The sequence below is a fragment of the Schistocerca americana genome, chromosome 2, assembly GCF_021461395.2.
Source record: "Schistocerca americana isolate TAMUIC-IGC-003095 chromosome 2, iqSchAmer2.1, whole genome shotgun sequence".
Classification (NCBI taxonomy): Eukaryota; Metazoa; Arthropoda; class Insecta; order Orthoptera; family Acrididae; genus Schistocerca; species Schistocerca americana.
In genome coordinates, this window is record NC_060120.1 from 1008657471 (window position 1) to 1008674183 (window position 16713).

The following is a 16713-nucleotide window of genomic DNA, read 5'->3' on the forward strand; positions in this document are numbered from 1 at the left end:
TTAGATGGGTAGATCACATAACTAATGAGGAAGCATTGAATAGGATTGGGGAGAAGAGAAGTTTGTGGCACAACTTGGCCAGAAGAAGGGATCGGTTGGTAGGACATGTTCTGAGGCATCAAGGGATCACCAATTTAGTGTTGGAGGGCAGCGTGGAGGGTAAAAATCGTAGAGGGAGACCAAGAGATGAATACACTAAGCATATTCAGAAGGATGTAGGTTGCAGTAGGTACTGGGAGATGAAAAAGCTTGCACAGGATAGAGTAGCATGGAGAGCTGCATCAAACCAGTCTCAGGACTGAAGACCACAACAACAACAACAATAGTACGTACTACAGGTTGTGTGTGGATTTCTTTCATTGTTGTGTATCTGCGTGCACGATAGTAAAGTTTTGTTTTGGTTTGTTTGGTCGTTGTAACAATTCTTTTTTTCTAAGAAATATTGTATGATAATGTTCGATACAACAGAAAAATATGAAAATTCGTCGTAGTACAAGACAACATATGGTGTTGCACAATAACGAGTCGCTACAGGATGAGATAAATCACCTTCAGCAATTAGAAAATACGAATATTTTACGTGAGACTGCAGGAAACTGGGCAGATCCACAATTATTAAGCAGTTAAGGAATATTAGTGCAACAAACAAACGATGGGTAGTAAACAAGTGAATTCTGAAGTTGAGTCGGTTGGTGGAAAGTCGTCACAGTCTAGCGAATGCGTACAAAAGTTACTATAGTCGAGCGAAACTTTACAACTGGTAATAGACTCAAAGAACCAGGTTTTGCGTTAGTGTCGTGTGAACGAACACAACACACATCACTTTCAGTGAACAATTATGAAGCACCACACTGCGCCAATCCGACAAAATTTATAGAATGAATGCTCCAGATGCTTAAAGAAACACAAAATGAACTGAGTAAGAGAAACGAGTTACAGGTATAAACTAGTAAATCACATAGAGAAGAAATTAAAAATTATCTTCAATAAGCAATTTTGCAAGTAGATTGCGTGACCTTGAAACAGACCACAAAAACTTGAAAAGAAGTCAGCGTAATGACAAGGACGAACTGTTAGCTAAAACTCACGCTGTAGTTCCGGGTGCGATAGTTACACAGATAAAAGAGCATAACGAACATTTCATAAATTTTACAAAAAAACGACGAGAAAATGAATCGAGAAAATATGCGTTATAGGAACACTATTAATGAGAAAGTCGAGAGTCTCGAAAGAAAGCTTAACCACGACGACGGAAAGACGAATTTCACCATGTACGTTCATATTCAGCAAAAATTTGGCGACCATACAAATTTATCGCTTTTAGGCGATTTTACACGAGAGTAGTACTATTCACCCAGCTACGACAATGAATAATCTATGTGGCGCAATAGAGAAAATCTGGTTGACACAGGGGATTAGAAAGAATTTCTGACTGCGTAAATTCAAAGTTTTGAGGAGTTATAGTAACGAAGTTCATTCCCAAGCCAGGACTGATCAGTACCTATATTCTTTAGCACCAAATTGGCCACTTGAACACAAATTAGGAACCTGCAGTAAGAACGCGCTTAATTGTGAGAGCCTGCCAAAGTGTAAGTGATTTCTTTTTAGTATTTGTGTCAGCCAACTGGTGGCAGCCACACAAGATCCAGTAAAACGTAGTGTTATAATGTTACGGAATTTGAACAGTCTCAATTCTCGAGCCCAGCAAAATACTTTGAAGACATGGTACGCAGAAATCAGTAGTTATCAAAGCCTTACAGTCCATCGGAGCTATTTCGCAACTGTTTTAAAAAGTTACATACACATCTGAGACATGTAATTTTGGCCAGCAGATGTAAAGATGACTTAGAAGCATTTCCAACATTACTCCAGGAATAGGAATTGGACAGTGACAACGGTTTAATTAAAAGACACAGGGAGTATGACACGCATGACGCTTTTGTACCGCGTGAAAACAAGAGTTATGGAAACTCGAATAACAAACGCAGCCACAGAAACAGTTACAGATGGGACAACGCACATCGTCCGTATGATTCGCAGTTCTCGCAGTTCGATAGTGATTATTGCCATATTAATAATTTCCGGAGCTCTGACCGTGAACATAATAACAGTCATTACGGTAATGAGAGTAGGTGTAAATACGACTGCCGTAACAACCAAATTAATCTAAAAAAATGGTTCAAATGGCTCTGAGCACTATGGGACTCAACTGCTGAGGTCATTAGTCCCCTAGAACTTAGAACTAGTTAAACCTAACCAACCTAAGGACATCACAAACATCCATGCCCGAGGCAGGATTCGAACCTGCGACCGTAGCGGTCTTGCGGTTCCAGACTGCAGCGCCTTTAACCGCACGGCCACTTCGGCCGGCAAATTAATCTAAGACAGTACTGTTAATTGGATGGTAATCATGCAAATATTCATGGGCACAATCCAGGTAGATCATAGCCACAAAATACGTGGCACTCCAACAGCTACACAAATAGCAACCAATACAGTCACAGTAATGAACGTCATAACCTAACAGTGGCAAAATTCTCGCGTCAGATGAAACAGTTGCAGCTGGGTCACCAAATGTAAGAGATAATCAACGACGAGGAAACAGTACCACAGTTGAAGCTACTATATCACCAAATGCAAGAGATAATCAATGACGAGGAAGCAATACTAGACAATGACTAGCGACTGTGGCAACAAACAATACTGTGGCTCACACAAAACACGCCGCTGCTGAAACTTTGAACTTCGTGCGTTTTGAAGACATTTTACTAGAAGAGACTGGTGACAAACAAAACTCTGTAGGTCACACAATAATAAACATGTCAGTAGGTAACACTACACTTTCTGCGGTCCTTGACACAGGTACCCTTACGTCTGTCGTCAGTGACACTGCGTTCTACAAATGCATAACAACAACAGTGTCCGACTTTACCTTTTAGAAAGATTAAAATACTAGGAGTGATTTCTGGAAAAAGTGTTGACGTCAAGCATCAAGCCTAATTAGATTTTTTGGCTCAAGGCTACAAATTTGCGATGAATTTCTTGATTGTTCCTCTCTTACCCACTGAAATACTCGTAGTATTAGGAGCAGATTTTCTCAACAAATATAAAACTGTTTTGAATTTCAATGACGCTGACGTAGGAATGGACGTGGAGGGTAAGTCTTTCATTAACGTTTCAAGACTGGATATCGAAACAAGAAGAATAAAAAATTGTTCATGTTTTTTGACAGATGATGCAAGCTAATTCCATCTGATTGTTTTCGTAATGCGACATTCTGCGCATACATTTAATTTTTTTGCTCATCGCGCAGGGACTATTAAGAATTTTCAATACAAATTCCGGGTAAGAGAGCAAAATAGGTTTTGCGTTGAACCATACATCATTCCAACTTGGTACAGAGTAAAAGTAAAGGCAGAAATTCTGTCTGTGCTAGAACATGGAATCGTAGAACCTGCAGTCAGTTCATATAACAGCCCGTTACTTATTGTGAAGAAGAAAGATGGCTCGATCAGACTTGTATTAGATTCTACACAGATAAACACTATTATTTCTACAGTAACAGACGGACCACAAAGCGTTAGAAGAACTCTTGCGAAATTTCTATGGTGTGCAAATTTTGTCTTCTGTAGACCTCCTGCCGGCCGGTGTGGCCGTGCGGTTCTAGGCGCTTCAGTCTGGAACCGCGTGACCGCTACGGTCACAGGTTCGAATCCTGCCTCGGGCATGGGTGTATGTGATGCCCTTAGGTTAGTTAGGTTTAAGTAGTTCTAAGTTCTAGGGAACTGATGACCACAGATGTTAAGTCCCATAGTGCTCAGAGCCATTTGTAGACTTCCGCGTAAGCTTTTGGTAATTAGTTACACTGTGATTGTAGAAAATATACTGCTTTCTTATGTTTTGGCGTGTGCTACCAGTTTCGTAAATTACCTTTTGGGCCTCAACATCTCGTCAGCTGCCTTTACTCTAGGTTTGAAAGCCATTTTACCTGACTGCTTGAAAAATACTTAATATCATATGTTGATGATATTCTTACAGCAGAAAAATCTTGGTCACATCATAACCCTATTTTGAGAAGCTCATTGCGCATTTTTGAAGATTAGGGAATTACTGTCAGTTTAGAAAAATAAGAGTTTAGAAAAATCAGAGTATATAAAAACAAGTCTAAAGTTTCTTGGTCGTATAATTTCATTTGGAGGTATTGAAAAATACCCAGAGAAATTGAAGCTGTTAGATCAATCCCCTCTGCTAACCATAGAACGTCAAATACGAAGTTTCCTTGGTTTAGTAAATTTTTATCGCGGTCTTTTTAAGAATGAAAATTCTTGCCACTCCTAAATTATGTTTACTTACTGGAAAAAACACCATATAGCACTGGGACGAACAAGGACAGAGTTTCAGAGTTTGAAGCTGCACATTTTAATGCTGCAATACTCGCTCGTCCTAATTTATCACGAGAGTTTTGCTTATCAACGGTCTCTTTAAAAATTGGGGTTGGCACTCATCTATTCCCAGAAATTGGAGAGAATTCTCTGTGCAGAGACGTATAGACTTTTCCAGTCGTGTCTTGTCTAAATCGGGAAGGAATTATTCTGTAACCGAGCTGGAAGCACTGGCAATTATTTGGGCGTTTTCTAAACTTCTTAACTGGGAAACATACTAAGGTGTACACTGATCATCGAGCACTCCGATTTTTAATGTCATCTAAACTAAACCATGATCATTTGAAACAATGAGCTTTGTATTTACAAGAGTTCACTGTACTGGTACTCAGCGTGCTATAGCGGATACTTTACCACGTGATGCTACCTTGTATTGGTTTTGTCAAGAATACTTCTGAAAATGATTTGGGGAAAAACTTCGGCTTGTTGTATATACGAGAGTGAGCCTCTGAAAACCTTATCTCCTCTTCTTTATGAGATGTAGCGCAAGGACGGGATAAAGACCCTGGAAAGATGTCAAATGTCGTCGGTATGACAAAACAAACACTGCAATAAGAGAGTTTTATTTTGTACTTAATAACGTTGTTTTCAAAAGATGTACAGCCAGTGACTCTCTTGGGTTGTGTGCATACCCGATGATTTTGTAAAAAAGCTTATTTGGTATACACTTCCCAGCTATGCTCACTTTGGTCCGAAAAAGTGATTTCATAAACATCGCACCACTTGTTACTTTAATTACGTGCAGAAAACGATACAGAAAGTTTTAGTAAAATGCAAATTGTTTCAGAAAGCCAAGCCATTAACCATTACACATCGAGCACCATTATTTCCTATAATTCCTTTTAAACTAAAGAATTTGGCTGAAGTACACCTGTTTGGACCTCTTGTCAGATCACTCAATGGATTCTTTATTTTTGTTGCTATTGAAGTGACTTCAAAATTCGTTTCATTCACTCCTTTACGAAAAGATACTGCCAAAACAGTATCCAAAGCCTTTATCAATAATTTCCTGCCAGGAGCTGTCACATTCGTAAAGTCATTTCCGACAACGGTCTACAATTTCTCTCAAATATTTGGTTACGCACTTTACGACGTCATAACATTAAACCCGCTTGTATTTCACTCAATTAGCCTCAGTCCAATTATGCTAGAATTTCTTACAAGCTGTGCAGAATATATTGCCATCGTCAACACCAGACTTGAGACAAACACATTCACATATGCCAAGAGTTTTTCAGTGAATTACCATCGATTCTACATCGTTATCTCCTTTACTTGTACTCAAAAATCAACCATCACCAGTTTGTATCAGGGCGTTAATACCATTTCCAGCTTAAAAAAAAATACATCATAAGGAAGCAGTAGATATAGCGCTGAACAACATCAAAAAGGTTGTACAAAGAGGAAAGAAGTTGCAGCAGGGAGAAGTGAACATTAGAAAAGCTATAGGTCCGCCAAAAATTCTGGTTAAATCTCACTCTTCATCTTGTAGTGGCAAACATCTCATTCACAAATTCTTTCCTGTATGTAAATGACCTTACAGGATTCATTGAATTGTACACGGGGATGTTGTGGAATTTGATACTATTCTGACACGTAAGAGCAAGGACTTGATAAAATTAAATATAAAATAAAATATTTTAGAAACAGGTGACATGTAGTTCTATCATATAGGTGCCAGTCTGTCATAGACAGTTTTTATGCCATGTGGATCATTTCGTGTTTATAAGCGTAGAAGGTAAGTTTTTGAAAATACGTGGCTGGGTGACAATAGTGAATGAAGGTATCGTGACTTAACACAGCTATTTCCTTGATGTGGAGTTTATAATTATCTGACACAAATAATTTAACCTTTTTACTAAACATATACCGTCATTTCTTCTCATTGGAACAACACAATATGTAATAGTTATACTTCACAATAATTAGAGAAGTGTATATTTTTGCCTCCATTTATGTACATAGAATACTTTCCAAAGATGTGGCTCAGCATTGACTGATACTCTGTACTGTGACACACTCTTTTAGCATGTGGTACCTCATTGAACATTTTGTAATTTGTATTTGTGGTAGTGTCTATTTTTTGTTTATACTGATGACTGACGTAGTTTCAAAAAATGGTTCAAATGGCTCTGAGCTCTATGGGACTTAACATCTGAAGTCATCAGTCTCCTATATCTTAGAACTCCTTAAACCTAACTAACCTAAGGACATCACACACATCCATGCCCGAGGCAGTCATTTGAACCATTTGACCCATGACTAATCTGTAAACATGCTGCAATGTCATTCAGTGTCACTCAGTGGTTTTCTATCACTATCGCTTCAAGTGCTGCAATGTTCTGTGGAGTCACAACTCGTTGTGCCTGACCTGGGCGAGGAGCATCTTCCAATGAAGTCACACCATTTGCGATCTTCATTCGTAGACTTGCTGCTGTGACAAACATGCATCACCGTACTGAACCTTCATTCGTCGATGAATTTCAGAAACCGAATGACAGAACGCTGTTCTTCCCTGGTGCAAGTCGCAAGTGGGGCGGCCATCTTTATACTGATATTTCGACGGTATGTGTGCATTTGCACTATGCTGACACCTACAGGCCATTCGGAACACTGTTTGTAGCATGCTTATCAACTCACAGGATAACTGCGCGATATTTCAGCTTGTTATTAAAAATTTAAGGTTTTCATTTGACTCACCCTCGTGATTGAATATTGTAAATGCAAAAACTTATACCTGATTGACGATTCACCACAAATGATTGAGACTTTCCAGGGCAGAGGAAATGTGTCTACTGATTATATACTGAAACATTCTCTGGCAAGGACACCGATGCAAGCAGCAACTGACTTTCATAAGGAACTCTTCGTTACTACAAGATGACTTTGGAGTTGTGAATGGATCTGGTTCGAGCAGAAACTACTACATATTACTGTTTGTTCGTGTATGGAGCTGTCAGCTGAGAACTGTGTTTAGCCTCACTGAGCCTGCTTCCACGTACCTTCCCACAACAGTGACAATTTCGTACTCGTACCATTCCTATCTGAAATGACCCTCGTGCAAAATTCTACTTGGGGAAGGTGGAGGATATGTAAGGTGGTCATGTCATTTTGGTTTTTGTATGTCATCGATGTGCATGTCAGAGAGAGAGAGAGAGAGAGAGAGAGAGAGAGAGAGCAAGTTACGTTACTGTTAAAGAATCTTCAGTCTTCTTGTGACACAGTCTTTGCTCTTGTTGAATCTGACATTCTTAGTTGAAGTGTGGTGGGTGATGGACGTATTTGGTAGTGCTGTGTAGACTCGTGATGGTATCTGTTAGATGAAGAAAGATTTAATCTAAAGGACAGCAAGAATGAATATGATGTTTATATTGGAAGGCGAAGAGTATATAAGGTTTGAATGAAGTTATTATTTTTGAAGAGACCAATTCTGAGGTAAGACTGCAGCACTGTGCAGCTAGGAATGTTTATTTCCAGCTAGTTAACTTGCTCAGAGCTGAGAGAAAGAGCACTCCACATACATTAACATATAAATTGATTAAGCGGTTTGATTTAATAGAAATTTCCTGTTAAGAATGTATTCTCTTTCTATCATTGTTAACTTTGTTAAGCATACTATTGTTGAGACCAATGTTATGTGTGAAGATCACGCGAAGTTGTTACCCTGTCTTTTTGAATGGTGATGGTATCTGTTAGATGAAGAAAGATTTAATCTAAAGGACAGCAAGAATGAATATGATGTTTATATTGGAAGGCGAAGAGTATATAAGGTTTGAATGAAGTTATTATTTTTGAAGAGACCAATTCTGAGGTAAGACTGCAGCACTGTGCAGCTAGGAATGTTTATTTCCAGCTAGTTAACTTGCTCAGAGCTGAGAGAAAGAGCACTCCACATACATTAACATATAAATTGATTAAGCGGTTTGATTTAATAGAAATTTCCTGTTAAGAATGTATTCTCTTTATATCATTGTTAACTTTGTTGAGACCAATGTTATGTGTGAAGATCACGCGAAGTTGTTACCCTGTCTTTTTGAATACGCACTTCATTCTAAAATCATTGTTTTGGAATATCATTTCATATGAATAGTTGCTCTCCCCACACCATTGCTTATCATTACACGCCACCACATGCTACAGTCTTTATATGCGTTTAGAAGTAGAGCTCTAATTTAGCTGCTGTCTGGTTACTTTTTGCTGTTATGCTTTCGAGAAATCTTCAACAATGTTGTCGAGACGAGAGGTAAGTGGATATTTTGATTAGGGCCAGATAATCGTTTTACTTCCGTTGCGCTCTAAATATAGAGTTATATTCAGATCAGTTGCAGTTCACTTCAGATTACATAGTGTATGAACCACAATAAGTACAAAAATAGCCAAAGAATATTTATACATGCTGATATAATGGCCGTCCTCAAAATAGGACGCTGGGATGTAACAGTATCTGTAGCATACTAAACTGTATTCAAGTCTTAACTATTTATTTCTTGTGAAATGGTGCAAAACACTTCACACACAGTGCTACACGGCATTTAACACAATATGTTTTCGGTTTCCCGTTGCATTTAGCTCTTACACATCTTCTTTGCGTGCTTATTTTGTCAATCATATGACCAATTCCATCAAACCTGATGTCCAGTATCACTCTCAACTGACTTGATGGGTATTCCATTGGACGTCCAATATTCAGTCTTCCAGTGTCCAATTTCAGGAATGTAACTGTAACAGCACGTCTGGAATCCAGTAAATCCAGTGCATTCTTCATATTTACTGCATATCTCACAGTTTCTTTCACTATGAACTCGTATATATTTTCGTTCATCAGTTCTTCAAACATCTCCTTCAGAGTCAAGGAAGAAAGTTGTTCCTTCAATTCCTCTCTCTTTGCGCTGATGTCATGCTCACTAGTTTGAGACAGTTTTGTATAAACTGGAGGTGTCCTTTTCCAATTGCTTTTCTCATCAGTAAGACGTCTCTTCTTCGATTGACTTCTAGAAACTTAGGATGTACTTGGCAGTGAAGATTTACATACAGTTTCTTCGTTATTCTCTGATGCCACATAATGTAATTCAATAGCCCCCGCTCCACATATGAGACTTCCAAGGTTCCAGTAACATCGTCTGGACCTTCTTCTTCGTCGGTCATACAGTCTCTACTTCAGGAGGGCATACGGTGATATCAATATGGTCCTGATCATCTAACACCGCATTATAGAATGCGTCACTGTTTATTATTTCTTCTATTTCTTCGTTAGTGAGGTATCTATCTCGCCTGAAGGCCATTGTAATCTATATAAAATGAAACGAAATAGAATGAAACGAAATAAAATGAAAAATATAATACATTAGCACAATCTACAGAAAAGGGAATGTGTAAGTACCTCTGTCCATCTGGAACTGTATTATTTACTAATGGGTAACATATTCATGAATATGCTAACATAATACGCTGTAAATTTCAAAGTAACTACATATCCTTTAATATATATATAAAAGAGGGGTCGTTACTTACTTCAGCAACAAAATCTGGTAAAATTACCACGTTCTAAAAAGAAAATATATCAGCAGTAGCAGAGTTTCATATTCAAACATGCAGCAATACAAATAACCGAAATGATAACACCAAGTCCCAGTGTCCTATTTCGAGTACACCAAATTTTATAACAATGGAAAACAATGAATATAACTCCAATTGAGCTAACAATGCAAGTAGTTTAAAAGACACATTGTTGACTATAAATAAACACAAAAAGATCTTTGCCACATATTTCAAATATTACTAAATTGTCGATAAAGTCAATACCTGTAATAACCAAAAGTGTGCCTTAGTATTCAATAATAAATTAATGGTAGGATTTATTGCTTTTAATTTCCTGTAAGCATACATTTGTTATAAAAAGCATCGACAAATGACGTAGAACAGTAATAGCTGCAAATTAATAATTTATTGTGTATTTATAAATAAATATGTGCTCTGTCCTCAAAATTGGACACTGGTACTTAGTGGGTTAAGCTGGATAACGGTACTTAGACTGTTATAGAGTCGGAGGTAAAGTTGGGCAAAATTCCGACACGCACAACTTTAGTTTATAGGTTACACATTTTCATGTGAAGTATCGATACACTGTGTCCCGCTTTCTTTGTAGTCGCTCGACCGCTGGTCACTTCTGCAGGCGGGCCAATAACGCACCTCCAGAAGGGTGTGCCGCGTCGATGTTGGGGAAACGCGACGTGAATGGTAGCGGGGGACGGCAGCGCGACTATGGCATCGGTGTCGAGTCCCGGTCGCCGTCTTATCTGCCTGCGGACGCCGCTGCCTTCGGAACGGAGCGTTATTGACCTATTTTCTCAATTGTGGAATCCCACGTTGCGCTAAGCTGAAATCCGCTGTTACGGTGTACTAGATTGTTTGACAACCGAGTCCCAGAAACCGTTGGCGCTGCATAGCTTCTTCATTTTTTTTTTTTTTCGAATTTGAAGGAGTGTTCCTCATTGATGCTATGCGCTGCTACCGCGGACTTGTTTTCCTGTCCTAGTGCGAAGTGATCCGTGCGACTCTAATAGATACACCGCTGTGCCAGTCCGATGTACTACATCCCACATCCGCACTCGATACTGTAGACACCCGTCGTCTGCAGGCCTAGTATGTCCTTACTTTTTGACGTTGCGTGGAGAAGTTATTATCTGGTGCTTTTTAGCTTGGCTGTCAGCGGCCCAGGATACGGCAATAACGTAAAGAACGCCACACATTTTACTTCATCCTCTTCTGGTTTGTCCACCCTCCTCTTCTCCGTCTGATTTGTGTCTAGTTGCAGCTGTTTTTGAGGAAAGTTTCCTGCAGATGCTGTAATTCCTGCTGCAAGCTCTTCCCGTCAAAGATGGACCTCGCTCTTTGTACTTAGGTGTTTATTACCGGGTTATGTTGCACTGGTTGGTAGAAACTCCGAGCTTTAAGGCCTTCTAGACCAAGTGTCCCAACTCACCGTCAGGATTTCTCTCGATCAAAATGTCCAAGAAGGGTAGCTATCCACTCTATTCTACTTCCATGATGATACTGTTGTGTATCAAATTAAGATGACGTAAGACCCCTGCAGGTTTTCCTAGCCATGCGCCCGCACTGTAAAAGTGTTATCTGTCCGACTACAGAACGTCTTTGGTTTAAGGTGGGCGGTATTCAGTGCTACATCTTCAAAACACTCCCTGTAAAACTTGGTGGTACCTATAGCTTAGGGGGGGTCCCATGGCAACACCATCTATTTTCTGACAGAACATCCCATCACATTTGAACTAGGTGGTGGTTCGCACATGATGGAAGACTTGGAGTGTGTCCACATCGAACCGACCCTCGAGTAGAGCTTAGGAATCGTCCAGCGGCCCGCAGGGTGGTGACGTCAAAACTGACTAGTAGGTCCATCTCGTCAATTGGCAAACCTTGGAGTACCTTAAGAAATACTTTCGAGTTCCTAACATGATGTTGGCAGTGACTCTTGAGTGGTCTTAGCAGCTGTACTAGATGCTTGGCTATCCCAGATGTCGGCGAATTTATGGTTTTAACTATAGAAGGCAGTGGGACATTTTCCTTATCGATCTTTAGGAGGCCATATGGTCGGTGCTACAAACAAGTTTACTAAACTGGTTTGCAAACTGTGCCATAAAGTCTACACATACAAACGTAACAGGAAGGAGTTCCTGGCCTTCCTTACATAATATTATTAGTGCCCGAAAAACCATAACGTAATATTTCTCAGGTATCTGTAATGTATTATAAGTTTCCAGACATTGTAAAGGTGCTCATAATAAATTTCTTGAGAACGTACATTATTTTCTACAGAAATGAAAACTAGAGGTACAGTTAGTGATGACAGACTTGATTTCACTGTTCTGTCTGCACTTCTTTCGCTATGAAATGTTGGACTTCAAAGGCTCGCAGCGGAACACGGTTACTGCAGTATGCGCAGGGCAAGGGTTCTGTGCACTGTCCTGCAACCTGCTGCAGACAGCTACCAGAACACCCATTCGACCTACACTGTTGAGACGGCCGCGGTGGCCGAGACGTTCTAGGCGCTTCAGTCCGGAACCGAGCGACTGCTACGGTCGCAGGTTCGAATCCTGCCTCGGGCATGAGTGTGTGTGATGTCCTTAGGTTAGTTACGTTTAAGTAGTTCTAAGTTCTAGGGGACTGATGACCTCAGATGTTAAGTCCCATAGTGCTCAGAGCCATTTGAACCATTTACACTGTTGATTCTACTATTGCCTCTTGCTTGGACCTGCTGTATTGTAGGTGCCGAACAAAAAAATACACTATGGCGAATTTCACATACGATTCGGGCGGTGCTTCCTTGTTTTTGTGTGACTTGTGACATTTACAGTGGTCTCGTCGATATGCTGGTCTTCATTCAGTACAGAAGAGAAACTAGATATTTTGTTAGATTTCGGGAAATGTAACAGAACTACAACCAGAGCTGCAGCAGTGTGCGCGGAAAGTTTCCCACATCCTTCACGCCGTGCCATTTCCAACATCAGCACAAATCTCATGGAAACAAGCAGTTGGGCACCCGGAAAGCGTCAACGTACAAAAAGAGTAACTATCAACGACAATGAATCTGCTGTTCTGGCTTCTGTTGCCCACAGTCCTGAGGTAAATGTACGACAGACTGCACAATTTTCTGGAATGAGCCGTAGTACTGTGAGGAGCATTTTGCATAGGCATAAGCTCATATCTCACTCCACCAGGAACTGTGCGAGAATAACTTTGAATCCTGCACTGAATTCTGTCATTTTGCACTTCGTTATTTGCTAGGTAGTCCTGACTCCCTACGTGAAGTGTTGTTTACCCATGATTCTTAGTTCACAAATCATGGTCATGTGAATGTGTCGAACATGCACTACTGGTCTGTACAAAATCCCCACTGGCTTCGCGCGGTTGCGCATCAACGACAGTTGGGCGTAAATGTGTGGTGCGGCGTCATTGGTATCCGTATTGTAGGCACCTATTTTTGTCAGGAAACACTTCTGCAAGATACTCTACCCGTTCTATCAGTGTGGTTCCCCCATGACGGATGAACCACACACTACGCGATTGTTTCCTGGGAGGCTGTGGATGCAGTATTTCGAAATAGGTGGATGGGACGCGGATGTCCTGTGAGCTGTCCACACTGGTCCTCCAACGTGAACGCCGTTGGACTTGTTTCTCTGGGACGCAGTGAAAGAGAGTGTGTCCCACACTGGAGGATATGCAACAGCGTACGACTGCTGCGCAAGCGGCGATATTTGTAGAAACACTACAGTCTGTTCAATGCTCACTTGTTTACAGTCTCCACAAGGGTACTGATGCAAACAGTGGGAACTTCGAGACTGTGTTGAGCTACCGTAGGTTCATCGAACGTAGCGTTACCGGTCAACTGTGAGTGCATTTCCCTTACTGGATGTCATGCACGGACGTAAAGTTTCTTTGCTCTACATACCACGAACAATTCGCTTAGGAGACTAGAACCACGTCTTATCACTAAATCGTATCTGTAGTTTTCATGTTTATAGAAAGAAACATACACACACCATTTAAATTAACTTGATTTTAGCTTGAGAGTGATGTCTCTTTGTCTTTGTGAATTGTATATTGCTGCCAATTGTGAGAGCCCCTGGTAGCAGACTGCAGGACAGTGCTGGCAACACTTGCACTCTACATTACGGCATAAACTTTCTAAAGCGTTAGTATCGCAAAGTGAATTCTTTCACAAATCAAAATGAAAGTAATGTATGACTCCAGTTTGAAGCTTTTCACAGACAGTTCTTTTTTCCATATAACATTGTGCTGGAACAGAAAAGATTGGTAGCTTCGCACTAACCGCTGCAGCGTTTTCCGGTATGTATAAACTGCCCTACTGTTAAAAGAAACATGCAATTCTCGCGTATATCAAAACTAGTGTGACTCTTCTGTTAACGATGCAACATGCATTCCGTATCTGCAGCAGAAACGCTTCATTGTTTATGCATTTAATTACAGCTGCCTCACCCAGCTATATGTATTTAATTACTTATTAATTAATTAATTAATTAAAATTTAATTTAAAATCAAAGGGCTGCTCAACAGCTTTTCAACACGATCTTGTTGAAATGTGACCTTTCGTACAGTAATGATTCCACGCTGAACTGTAGTGCAAGAATCAAATCAATGACTGTAGCTGTCAGATGTGTGTCGACTAGGGGCCAATGGCCAAATCGATTTGCTTGCATTTCTGTCAGTTGAAACAGCTGCTTCGTATACCATGAGCTATGAAATTAAGCTACTGGACTAAGAGCATAAAAGTGATAGGACCTTTCACTTCATAGATACCAATTCATTGCTGAAAGTACACGGACGTAGAGGATACATAAATTTCTTCTCTGGGGAGCCTCAGATGATAACAACTACATAAAAGGGTATTTACCCATCTATTATTAACAAAGTAGTTTATAGATAGAACCTTCGACAGCGTGCTGAGTTCTAAAGAGAGATAGGACCTGTATGTTACATTTGTGCAGCTATTTCTTCAGTGTCAGAAACATTTCTTTTATAGATTAAAAGGTATTATCTTAAATATTTGTTCTTCGATTGCTGTAACGGCTATCCAACGGAAGAGGCGTCAGCTGTATTACCAAATCTTGTTCAGATGCGCACAGAAAAACACACACAGAATTTGGCTGCTCGGGAAACTGGGTGCATCTGGATCTACATCTATATTATACTCCGCCAGTCACAGTATGGTAAACGGCGGAGGGTACCTTGTACAACTACCTGTCATTTCTTTTCCTTTCTCGGTCGCAAATAGAGCGAGGGGCAAACGACTGTGTGTGTACCTTCGTACGACTCCTAATGTATCTTATCTCACCTTCGTGGTCCTTACGCTTAATATAAGTTGACGGGTGTAGAATCGTTGTGCTGTCAGCTTCAAATGACGTTTCTCTATATTTTCTCTATAGTGTTACGCAAAAAGAACATCATCTTCCTTCCAGGGATTCCCATTTGAGTTCGTGTAGCATGTTCATAGTACTTGCACGTTTATCGAACGTAGCAGTAAAGGAATCACGAGAACCGCATCCTGCATCACCTTTGCCACAGATCATACACATGTCAAAAAAATGGATGGATATGAGAGTCAGTTTTTCCAGAAAATATTTGAAAATATGGATTTCCAGTTCATCTGTATCAACTGGAAAACGAAATAATGCTTCACTAGTCTGAATTCATGAGGCTATTTTCAGCTTATGGCTTTTTGTTCCCTGGATTTCTGCGACTCCAAAGGAATTTACTTTTTGTTACCATCAGCTATTCTTTTCAAAACCATAATTCAAACCGTAGGGACTCACAAACCATCATAGATCATCTTTCCATTGGACGTACGGATTTTACTATAAAGGGATTTTAAGGGATGTTTCTTTATAGTAAAATTTGTACTATAAAGGGATTTTGAGGGGTCTTACTGCAAAATACTAACACGAATTCTTTAGAGACGAATGGAAAAAACTGGTAGAAGCCGACCTCGGGGAAGATCAGTTTGGATTCCGTAGAAATGTTGGAACACGGGAGGAAATACGACTTATCTTAGAAAATAGATTAAGGAAAGGTGGCAAACCTACGTTTCTGGCATTTGTAGACTTAGAGAAAGCTTTTGACAATGTTGACTGGAATACTATCTTTCAAATTCTGACGGTAGCAGGGGTAAAATACAGGGAGCGAAAAGCTATTTACAATTTGTACAGAAACCAGATGGCAGTTATAAGAGTCGAGGGGCATGAAAGGCATGCGGTGGTTGTGAAGGGAGTGAGGCAGAATTATAGCCTATTCCCGACGTTATTCAATCTGTATTTTGAGCAAGCAGCAAAGGAAACGAAAGAGAAAGTCGGAGTAGGTATTAAAATCCATGGAGATGAAATTAAAACTTGGAGGTTCGCCGATGACATTGTAATTCTGTCAGAAACATCAAAGGACTTGGAAGAGCAGCTGAACGGAATGGGCAGTATCTTGAAAGGAGGGTATAAGATGATCATCAACAAACGCAAAACGAGGATAATGGAATGCAGTCGAATTAAATCTGGCGATGCTGAGGGAATTAGATTAGGAAATGAGACGCTTAAAGTAGTAAATGAGTTTTGCTATTTGGGGAGCAATATAACTAATGATGGTCGAAGTAGAGACGATATAAAATGTAGACTGGCAATGGCAAGGAAAGAGTTTCTGAAAATGAGAAATTTGTTAAGATCGAGTATACATTTAAGTGTCAGGAAGCCGTTTC